Source organism: Microtus oregoni, unplaced genomic scaffold, assembly GCF_018167655.1.
Source record: "Microtus oregoni isolate MIOR12 unplaced genomic scaffold, Mior012 000052F_005, whole genome shotgun sequence".
Classification (NCBI taxonomy): Eukaryota; Metazoa; Chordata; class Mammalia; order Rodentia; family Cricetidae; genus Microtus; species Microtus oregoni.
Window position 1 is genome coordinate 304,400 of NW_024543817.1, and position 11,460 is coordinate 315,859.

The following is an 11,460-nucleotide window of genomic DNA, read 5'->3' on the forward strand; positions in this document are numbered from 1 at the left end:
AATTACAGATGGTTGTGAGTCATCATGTAGATGCTAGGACTCCAGCCCCGGTCCTCTGCAAGACTAGTCAGTGCTCTTAACCACTCAGCCATCTCTCCAGCCCCCATGCTTTCATTTGTCAGTCACAATTCATTTGGTATAAACTATTTCGGTCACACTTGTTTTGAGAATTACATAGATTTTGTTCTACTATATGTCTATGAGATTTAAAATTATTTTTATTTTTTTAAGATTTAAAATAGTTTCTGACCATATGCTACTTGTATACAATGAATGGTGGTGACATTTATCCTCCCCTCCCGTCCTCTTTCCATTCCTGCTGACTCCCTTCTTCCCTTTTACTCTCAAGTCTGTCGTTTTCCTGTCATCATGTCTATCATTCTCCTCTTTCACTCTTTTCTTTTAAATTGTTAGGCCCTGTGCAGGCAGCCACTGCTGCCTCGTGCGGTCATGATCGCAAGGGCCGTGCCATTTCCAGAAGACAGTACCCTACTGCGTTACTCCCCAGCCTTTGTTTCCTGCTCTCTTTCCACATGCCCCATTCCTCAGTGTCCCCTGGGCCATGGCGGGCATGACAGAGACGTCTCATTGGAGCCAAGTACTCAGTAGTCACTTATCTCTACTTTGACCAGTTATGGATCCCTATTTGACAGTTATCTGCTGCCAAGAGAGACTTCTCTAACCAAGACTGAGAGCTCCATTAGTCTATTGCAGTGATAGTTCATTTGTATTTTAATAACTAAAGCTTGCCTGAAGATCAGAGAGTAAAACATCTGCCCTGGTCAGCCTTACAGACTAGGCAGTGGTAACACACAACTTTACTCCCAGTAGTCACACTAGTTGCCATAGAAACCAGGCAGTGCATGCCTTTATTTATTTAGTGCACGCCTTTAATCCCAGCCCTAGAGAGGAATATAAGATGGAGGAGACAGCTCTCAGACACCGTCTCATTCTGAGATTCCTGGAGGCAGGATTGCCATTTTGGCCTTAGGTTGAGGTAAGAGTCAGTGGTTGGCTGCTTTGCTTTTCTGACCTTCAGGTTGAACCCCAATATCTGTCTCTGGGTTTTTATTAACCATGCTACAGTCTATAGATATTGAACAATTTGATAACATGTCCATTTAACAAAACATCAGTAGTAAATTCCCTCATAGGGCCCGTGACCTCCCTAACCATAGGATTTTGGTCAGTTCAACGGTGCCAGGCATGTATTCCTGCCCACGCAGCAGGCCTCAGCTCCAATCAGGAAACAGTCGGTCACTCTCAGGATCTTTATGCCGCTATTGCGTCAGTATGCATATCTTGCCAGGGAATTTAACACTGAAGCTTGTAGAGCCTGCAGTTGGTGCGGTGATGACTTTTAGCTCCCAAAATCCCAGACAGGTTTTACTTTAATATTTATTTCCATGTTTGGGAAGTGAAAGTCATTTTTTAAAAAAATGATTTGGAGGCTGTTGAGATGGATTGGGGGGAAAGGCACTTGCCATCAAGCTGGGTAACCTGAGTTCAATCCCTGAGTCCTACCTAGGAGAAAGAGAAAACCAAACATTGTCCTCTGACCTTCATGTGTGTGCATGGTTCCGGCACACACACACACACACACACCCCATAAACACTAGATAAGCATAATAATGTGTTTAAGAAGCATTTATTTGGGAGACAGTGCAGGGGAGTGTCACACAGTGCAGGTGTGGAAGCCAGGGGACACCTTGTAGGAGTCAGCTTTCCCCTCCCATCACGTGGGTTCTGTTGTAACTGGACGGTTCTTGTTCTGCCTGATCAGGCAGCTGCTTTTTAAAATAACCACTCAGAGGTTTAATAGTAATTACATACTGCTTGGCCTATTAGCTCAGGCTTATCATTAACTTGCTCTTACAACTTAAATGAACCCATTTCTGTTAGTTTATATTTTACCATGAAGTTCGTGGCTTGTTACCTCAAGATACATCTTTTTTCTTTGACAGCTGCTAATGTCTTCCAGACTCCGCCTTCTTTCTCCCTCTCTCCTTCCGCTTGGATTTCCCAGCTATATTCTACACTGTCACATGCCAAAGCGGCTTCTTTATTAACCAATGATAATAAAACATATGCACAGCATACAGAAGGGTAACCCACATCGTTCTGTAGTTACGCTCAAGTTGCGTCAGGCTTGGCGACAATCATACTTATTTCCTCACTGAGCTATCTCTCTGGCCCCGGAGTAACTTTGTAGAAGCAGTTGATATGACATAAATTATCTGTGCTATCTAAGGCCCAAATAGTCATTTGGTTGGTGCCTGTGTTGTGGGATAAAAATTAAGATTCTTAAGTAATAGCATAGGTACATGCTTGAAGTCTCAGCATTCAAGAGATGGATGTAAAGGGGATCAAGAATTCCAGGCCACCAGGTGGTGGCAGCACATGCCTTTAATCCCAGCACTTGGGAGACAGAGGCCAACTTGGTCTACAGAGGAGTTATAGGACAGCCAGGGCTAAGCACAGAGAGATACCGTGTCTCTAAAAGCAAAATAAAACAAAAAGAACGCATTGCTGTCCTTGGCTACAAAGAGAGTTCAGGTCAACCTGCGATATTGGGAGACTGTCACAAAATGAAAGTGTCTTATGGCTATTGCTACTTTTTCTGAAGGTCTCAAATATACTAATGATAAATATGAATGGAATTTCCAGGTATTTATACGATACTATTCTACTCAATATGAGTAAAATGTTACTATTGTAGAATGCTGTCCTCTAACCATGTCACTACCTTCATCAGAGAAGTCATGACTACTTTCAAGAGACCTTCAAGATCCAGCCCGTTGATGGTCCTTCATATAAGGAGTTCCGGAAAGTCATTAGACCCTCGATGGAGATTCCAGCCGCTCTTTCCTATCTACCTCCCTCCCAGTGCTATGACATTTTGCCCAAGCTTCATGTGGTCCCAGGAGGTGCTAAAATGGAAGGTAACTGAAGGCATCTAAACAGCTGTGGAGAAGCCATCATCAGATGCTTCCCTGAGGCGGCTGTTTGGGAATCACCCAGGCTCCTGTGAGGAACTCTGCATCCATGCTATACAAGAATATGCAGTAAACTCATTGTTTTGCAGAGCTAGACTTTGGTGGAATCATTACTTTGGTCTGTTGTTGACGCCCTGCATCAGGTGAGTAAAAATTTGCGTCTCCTCAAGAGAAGTTTAAGAAACAATGACTTGGGGTTTTTGTTTGTTTTGTTCTTTGTTCTTTGCTTTTTGGTTCTGTTTGGTTTTTTTAAGATAGGGTCTCACTATGTCATTCTGGCTATCCTGGAATCCACTAAATAGACCAGGCTGGGATTAAAGGCATGGGCCATTACACCTGGCTTAACGATGAGATTTTTATTACAATTTTGTGTTAGTTGATTTTGATGGCAACTTGCCACGAATTAGAATTATCTTAGTCGGAAGCCATTGAATTGCCCTGATTGCTTTAATAGACCAGAGAAAACCAGCAGCCCAGATAGAGAGGGCATGACGGGAGATTATGGCCTTTTGAGGGCAGCCTTGTTGCTGCAAGCTTATTTACCCTGTTGCTACTGTAGCTGATTCCTTCATCGCTGTCAGAACCGGAGCTTGCAGGCTTCTACTGTTGACTGAGGACTGGTGGCTTTCCAGGAACCCGCCAGATGTTTGCCACCAGATTGGGAGTGCTGAGCCATCCAACCTTGCGGACCTAGCAACTACTAGGTTGTCAGCCTCTCTAGTGTGAGTCAGCCTTGCGAGGATGACTCAGATGGCAGAGCCACCCAGATTGAGCAACTACAGCTGTTGTTGCTATTTCAAAGTAAGTAGGTTTAATAAATTCTATTAAGATAAATTATCTATATTCATTCTGTTCTTCTAAAGACCCCAACTATTACAGGCTGTAAAACAAACAAAGATAGCACATGTGTGATGACTAGTTTTTCTGTCAGCTTGTTACAGGCTAGAATCATTTTGGAAGAGGGAACTTCAGTTGAGAATATGCTGGTACCAGAATGGCCTGTGGGCAAATCTGTGATACATTTTCTTAATTAATGTTTGATGTGGGTGGGCCCATCCCACAAAGGTTGGTACCAACCATGGAGAGGTGGTCCTGAGTTGTCTAAGAAAACAAGCTGAAAGTCAGGCAGTGGTGGTTCATGCCTTTAATCCCAGAACTTGGGATTGGAGACAGAGGCAGGCAGATCTCTGTGAGTTCAAGGCCAACCTGGTCTGCAGAGTGAGTTCCAGAACAGGAACACAGAAAGCTACACAGAAAGCTACACAGAAAAACCCTGCCTCAAAGAAAACAATCAAACAGGAAAGGAAGGAAGGAAGGAAGGAAGGAAGGAAAGAAGGAAGGAAAGAAGGAAGGAAGGAAGGAAGGAAGGAAAGAAGAAGGGTGAGCAAGCCATGAGGAGGAAGCTAGCAAGTAAGACTCCTCTATATTAGTTCCTTCTTCCAAGATCCTATCCTGCTTGGGTTCCTTCCCTGATGTCCCTCAGTGAGGGACTGTGATACAGAAGTGTAAGCAAATTAAACTCTTTCTTCCTCTACTTGATTATCATTGTGATGCTTTATTCCAACATTAGAAACCCTAAGACAATACATTTGTCAAATCTCTCTAAGTTCCTTTTTCATATTTGGATCACAAGATATTCAAACACCTACACATAGTAATATTAGGATATGCCTTTATATATAATATTTAGGAGCCTTATATGATAGACAAAAGGGCTATCTTATTGGGTTTTGCCAGGAAGATAATGTCTTGCATTTAAAGGTTGATTAAACTTTACAGGCGCAGAAAATTTATAGTCTGCTTTATAGAAGGGAAATTTAAAATTTAAATTTAAACCATAAAAATTAATTTACTGGCTTGTATATAGATACTTTTGAGTAGTGTCTGGGCTTCGCACCCTATGAAATAGACATACATTTTTCTCATATTCATACATTTGTTGAGATTGGTTGTTTCCACCATTGGTATGATAAAGTTGCTACTCAGCATTAATTCATTGTTAACAGATAATACATTGTATTATAAGTAATGGTAAGAAATTAGATATCTTAATATCAAATTCCGTATATATGTGCATTGTAAAATTACTGTGGTAAAGTTGACCATAACCAAGACATTGTTTGTTTGGTTGTTTGGTTGGTTTTTGTTTTTTCAAGACAGCATTTTACTATGTAGCAGTCCTGACTGTCCTGGAACTCGCTCTGTAGACAAGGTTGGCCTGGAACTCGCCAATATCCACCCGCCTCTGCCTCCTGAGTGCTGGGATTAAAGATGTGCAACACCACTGTTTGGCTAAGACATTGCTTATAAAGTTGTTTGTTTAATGCTTTATGTCCAAGGCATAATCTTTCTTAAAATGATGATCTACTTTTAGCAAAAATTAAAAAGTGCTTAATTTTAAAAAACAGATGCTTAATGTTTTATGTTTCCTGTAAATTTGTCAGGCTTTTAACAGACTCAGGGAGCTCACTTAAATTCCTCTTTAGGGGCTGGAGAGATGGCTCAGCGGTTGAGAGCTGCCTGTTCTTCCAAAGGTCCTGAGCCACAGGGTGGCTCACGACTGTCTGTAATGAGATCTGGTGCCCTCTTCTGGCCTGCAGGCATACATGCAGAGAGAATACTGTACACATAATAAATAAATAAATCTTTAAAAAAATTCCTCTTTAGGCTGATGTATTTTGATGGCCATGTTATAATTTTGATTAAATAGGGCCATCACATGTTAAGTATACTCATGATCAATAGATAAGTTCTTTTATGTTCATTGTTGTTATTATAAAAAAATGTTTCTAAAATATGTTACAAAGTATAAATTTAATTAGAGGATTTTCTATGATTAAAATTCAGTGCATTTATGTCAAACTAGGGAGGGCCAAATTCTTTGTGTATAACAAGGCATTATTTTTCCAATTTTTATTATTTAGCTTTATTTTTTTTGGGGGGGGGACATGATTTCTCAGTATAGTCTTGGCTGTCCTGGAACTCACTCTGTAGACCAGCCTGGCCTCACACTCACGGAGATCTGACAGCCTCTGCCTCCTGAGTGCTGGGATCAAAGGCATGCACCACCACCTCCCATCTTATCTATTTATCATGTGTATAGGTGCACTCCATATACACACCATAGAATGCATACGGAAGTCAGACAGTAACCTTCAGAAGTGGGTTTTCTCATTCCAGTGTAGGGCCCATAGATCAGATGACCAAGCTTGTGCAGCAAGTGCTTTTACCTATGAAACACTTCGCTGGCCCAGCGAGGCTTTCCTTTTTACAGTGTTGCTCCTGTGTGTACGCATGTACGTTTGCTTTGGCACATATAGGGAGATCAGAGGACAACCTGTGTGCAATGGTTCTCTCTTTCCCCACGTGGGTCTGGAGGCTCATCCTCGGGTCCTCAGGTTTGGTGGCAGACATCTTGCCCCATGGAATCATCTCAATCAGCTACGACAATTGCTATGTTTTCCTCTGATTTTGTCAGGTTTTGACTATTTGGGTCTTAACAAAGTTGGGGTTCATTTAACATCTGTTTTATTTTAAGCCTTGTAATGACCTCCATATGAACTGTTTTTCTTTTAACGTGGCCCTAGTACTTTCCCCCAGCTCCCCTACCCCATCCAGTTCCTAGTACATTCCATACCCTATTTTCTGACAAGAGGATTCACTGTGGCAGGGGTGGAATGAGACTGACCCTCAAAGGAGGTGGCACCCCTCCGAGAAGATGGCTGTGCCTCCCACGTATGCTGATCTTGGCCAGTCTGCCAGGGATGTCTTCACCAAGGGCTATGGCTTTGGCTTAATAAAACTTAATTTGAAAACAAAGTCGGAGAATGGATTGGAATTTACCAGTTCAGGCTCCACCAACACAGAGACCACCAAAGTGAACGGCAGTCTGGAAACCAAGTATCGATGGACTGAGTACGGCCTGACGTTTACAGAAAAGTGGGACGCAGACAACACCCTGGGTACCGAGATCACAGTGGAAGACCAGCTTACACATAGGCTGAAGCTGACCTTTGACTCATCCTTCTCACCTAACACTGGGGGAAAAATGCTAAAATCAAGACAGGGTACAAGAGGGAGCATATCAACCTGGGCTGTGATGTGGATTTTGACATCGCTGGGCCCTCGATCCGGGGTGCCCTGGTACTTGGCTATGAGGGCTGGCTCGTTGGCTACCAAATGTATTTTGAGACCTCCAAGTCCTGAGTGACCCAGAGCAACTTTGCAGTTGGCTACAACGCGGATGAATTCCAGCTTCATACTAATGTGAATGATGGGACGGAGTTTGGTGGCTCCATCTACCAGAAGGTGAACAAGAAATTAGAGACTGCAGTCAACCTCGCCTGGACAGAGCGGGAACAGTAACACTGGCTTTGGGATAGCAGCCAAGTACCAGGTCGACCCTGACGCCTGCTTTTCGGTCAAAGTGAACAACTCTAGCCTAATTGGCTTAAGGGTACACTCAGACCCTCAGGCCAGGTGTCAAGCTGACGCTGTCAGCTCTGCTGGATGGCAAGAACGTCAATGCGGGTGGCCACAAGCTTGGTCTAGGACTAGAATTTCAAGCATAAATGAATATTGTACAATTGTTAATTTTAAACTATTTTGCAGTATAGCTACCTTCAGAATTTAGTGAACCTTTTAATGTTGTACGTTGGGGGATGCGAGAATCGATAAATACCACGCTAGATCTCCAGGTTAAGGGTGACTCGGCTTTCCGGTGTTTACCATTTCAGAGGTACAGCAGACACCCCATTCCTGAAAGGGTTCTTTTATAGCTGTAGATGGGGGCTGGAGAAGAGACCCTCTAGAGATGCCAGGCCACGAGCTCAGGATATGCGGGCCCTTTGTAAATCTGTATCGAGTCCATAGGTGAAATTGTGACTTCCTGAGCAACCTTGGTGTCTCGATCCTAACTGCTGAGAAGCATGTGCGCACACACCTGTGTGAGAGGGCCTTTCTTAGGCAGATCTCCGTGGCTTCTTCCCGTCCTTGCCCAGTTACCTGTTTTACACCAAAAGCACTCTTCTGGTTAGCTATTTCCTTTGTGCCATTTTAGGGTAGAGAGAGTGGGCCAATGGAGCCGTCATTTAGGACTTCATTCTTCCTTGTGTTGTGGCATGGTTTTTTTGTTTCTCTTCTCTCTTCTTTTTTCTTTCCTCTCTCTCTCTCTCACCATTGCACTAGAGCATGAGACAGCTTTAATCTGGGCATGTGATTGTGGTCACCATGACAACACCAGGGATCTAAAGTGACCTGTTAAAGCCCCACCACTCTTTTTTAGCACTTTAATAGGTACATTAGAGAGTCTTCCATTTTGTTCCATTTTGTATGGAATTAGCTCCTCCCCTTCAAATGCTGTAATTAACATCACTTAAAATAAAACTTGAATAAAATATTGAAACCTAAAAAAAAAAAAGGAGGTGGTACCTTCCAAAAGGTCGCCCAGATGTAAGGAGATTCAAGCAGCATGTAGTGGTGCCTACTTGCTTCCCCCTGAAGAAGGAGGGCAATTGTCAGGACGAAAACAAGTTAAATGGGACATGGTGGGGGGTGGTTCTTGCCCATCGTCCAAGTATTTGGGAGATTAAAGCAAGAAGGTTTGTTTCAGTTCAGCCTGGAACTTAGGTAGCAAGACCTTGTCTCGAAACTAGCAACCCAAATGGAATTGCTATGGCAGCCCTGCTAAAGGGAACTGAAGTCCAGAGGTAATGGTGGTTCCGCATGGCTACCTGACACTAACCCATTATCTTCTAATATTGGATCTTCTGTAGAATGTGGATGATATTTGCTTCAGACACAGGCATATTTTTAAAAATTTTTTCCTTTTATTTATTTATTATGTATACAATATTCTGTGTGTATGTCTGCAGGTCAGAAGAGGGCACCAGATCTCATTACAGATGGTTGTGAGCTACCATGTGGTTGCCGGGAATTGAACTCAGGACCTTTGGAAAAGCAGGCAATGCTCTTAACCACTGAGCCATCTCTCCAGCCCCACAGGCATATTTTAAACATTTTCACAAAACCAGGGTAACCGTAACTATCTTGCACGACTGAGAACTATTCTGAAGAGAGATACATTCTGCTCCGTTCTTCTAAGGGACTCCTGAAAACAATGGTTTCCTAAAGAGCTAAAAACTTCCCTAAGAATCCCAGGCTGGGGCTGGGAGGGGAAGGTCAGGGAATCCACACAGCTCAGCAAGCTTGAATTCACAGCCCCGTAATTCTCTGACTTTGTTTTTATCTTTTCAATAAAATTGTAACAGCTCTCCTGGAGAAGGCTGGAGAAACCAGACAGTTTTCTTTGTGGACTGGCCCACACTATCAGTAAATCAATGTTCCTTTGTCAAGTTGCTTTCCAGTTTCCTTTAACACACAGTAGGTGTATGAAGCTATGTGCCCCAGTCATAAGATGACATTGTGTTTGTTCACAATTTAGTAAACATCTTTAGTGACTGCTTAAAATGATGACAGGGCCAGAGAAGTGGCTTGGCAGTTGCAGAGGACCTGGGTTTGGTTTCCAGCACCCACAGCACGTGGCTTACAATAGCCTGTCTATAACTCCAGCTCATAAGTAGTCCTTACATGTTTGGAACCAATTTTTTCACCACTGTGACCTATTTGCCAATTATTATAATAACCTGCTGATTTTACTTCTAGCCAAAAAGAGAACACCACTGTTCTCTTATCCGCGGGCTCAAGGGCCAGTCCTTCTATCCAGGTACCTAGGAAATACAACTAGAGCCTGAGTTGCAGCTTGGACTGCAAAACAGGTGTTACCACTCACATTCTTTTTTATACTGCTGAATAACAGCACCCACACAGATGGTATTGTATCTCAGCGGGGGGTTGGGGTGGGGGATGGTTACCAGCCCAAAAGCTCTGATTGGCTGAGTGTCTCTGGTGTTCATGGTTCCTTAAGGTGATGGCTCTGTTTTCATGCTGGCTATCAGCTGGCCACCCCACATCATCCTTGGAGAAAATGTGATGCATAACTTTCTTCTGGAGCTTTGACAGTCTGGAACCTCTTTTGTTCCTCCCCTTAAGGTGGGCTGACTAAGGGACTGGTTTCTCCCATTCTCATCCATGTCCTAGAAAAGGATGTCACTGAACAAAACACAGGAGCCGGGATGTGCGGTAACACTAGGTGGCAACCCAGGACTATAAATTAGCACAGCATTTTTTTTTTTTTTGTGGCTGCCATACTACAGGCAGACACCAGGGGGAAGCCTGTGACAGAACACTCTAAAAGTATAGTCCCTCACAAGCCCAGGAAGGATTAAAACGAGAAACAAGCTTGAGAGATACCCAGAAACTATCCAGAATGAATAGCTAAAATGTTTCCTGAACAACACCAGACTACAAGGTCTTGGAGAGGTAGCTAATACTTTAGATGCTGAAATCCTAACAAAGCTAAGAGGACAGATAAACAGGGAAATATGATGCACTTAAAGCACCACCACTTCTCTCTTATCTGTCTGTCTGTCTGTCTGTCTGTTTCTCTCTTACTCGCTCGCTCTTGCTCTTTCTCTTTTCTCTTTCTACTCCTCTTTCTTCTCTTTTCTTCCTCTCCCCGTGAGACAGATGCAAGGCTTGGCACACACTAGGCAAGCACACTATACAGACTTACACCCCCATCCCTAAAGCAGTAAGTGAAACTTCTGAAACCAGAACTTACAAGAGAAAAAAAATAGGCAGATATGAGTTGCTTGTCAGACAATACAAGTCACCATTCTAAGGTGCTCAATGAATTAGAGAACCAAGAAACAACAAAATGAAATCAGGGAAATGATATATGAATGGAAGCCAAGACTGAGGAAAAACACAAAGGAAGGAATTCATGGCTACCACTCTAAACCTGGTCATAAGCCCATAGTGTGTGGGGGGGAGGGGAGTCATGCTGGAGAAACCTACTGTAGTTTTTTTTTTTTTAAGATTTATTTATTTATTATGTGTACAGCATTCCCTCCATGTGTGCTCGCAGGCCAGAAGGGGGAGCCGGGTCTCATTACAGATGGTTGTGAGCCACCATGTACTTGCTGGGAATTGAACTCAGGACCTCTGGAAGAGCAGTTAGTGCTATTAACCACTGAGCCATTTCTCCAGCCCCCCTGTAGTTGTTTTCTTAACTGGTCATATTGTCAAACTGTGTTCATGCTGTTCTCAACCTGCTAGAGAAGCCTCTGTCTGTGGTGGGCAGCAGTCAGTGCAGAGATGCATCACCCATTGCTAAGGAGAAGTCACTGTGAGTGCTCAGCCCTAAATGGGACAGGCTCAGGGAACATTTGCAGAAGAATGGACTGAAAGAGTGGAAGAACAGGGGAATAGAGAGGAGCGCACTGAGATGCTGTTGTCTGGTGGTGTTGTGCTCGCGAATTCACAGTAGCAGTGGTTAACTGGGTAAGATCAAGCCTGTCAAAATCCCAGCATGGGGAAAGGAGGGGCTTTGAAGCCCCGCCTC

The 11,460-nt window shown here is 43.4% G+C and overlaps 1 pseudogene; it reads left to right on the forward strand.

Annotated features, from left to right (window-relative positions):
* Nucleotides 1-6,714: 6,714 nt before the first annotated feature.
* Nucleotides 6,715-7,687, forward strand: LOC121437413 (annotated as a pseudogene).
* Nucleotides 7,688-11,460: the final 3,773 nt, after the last annotated feature.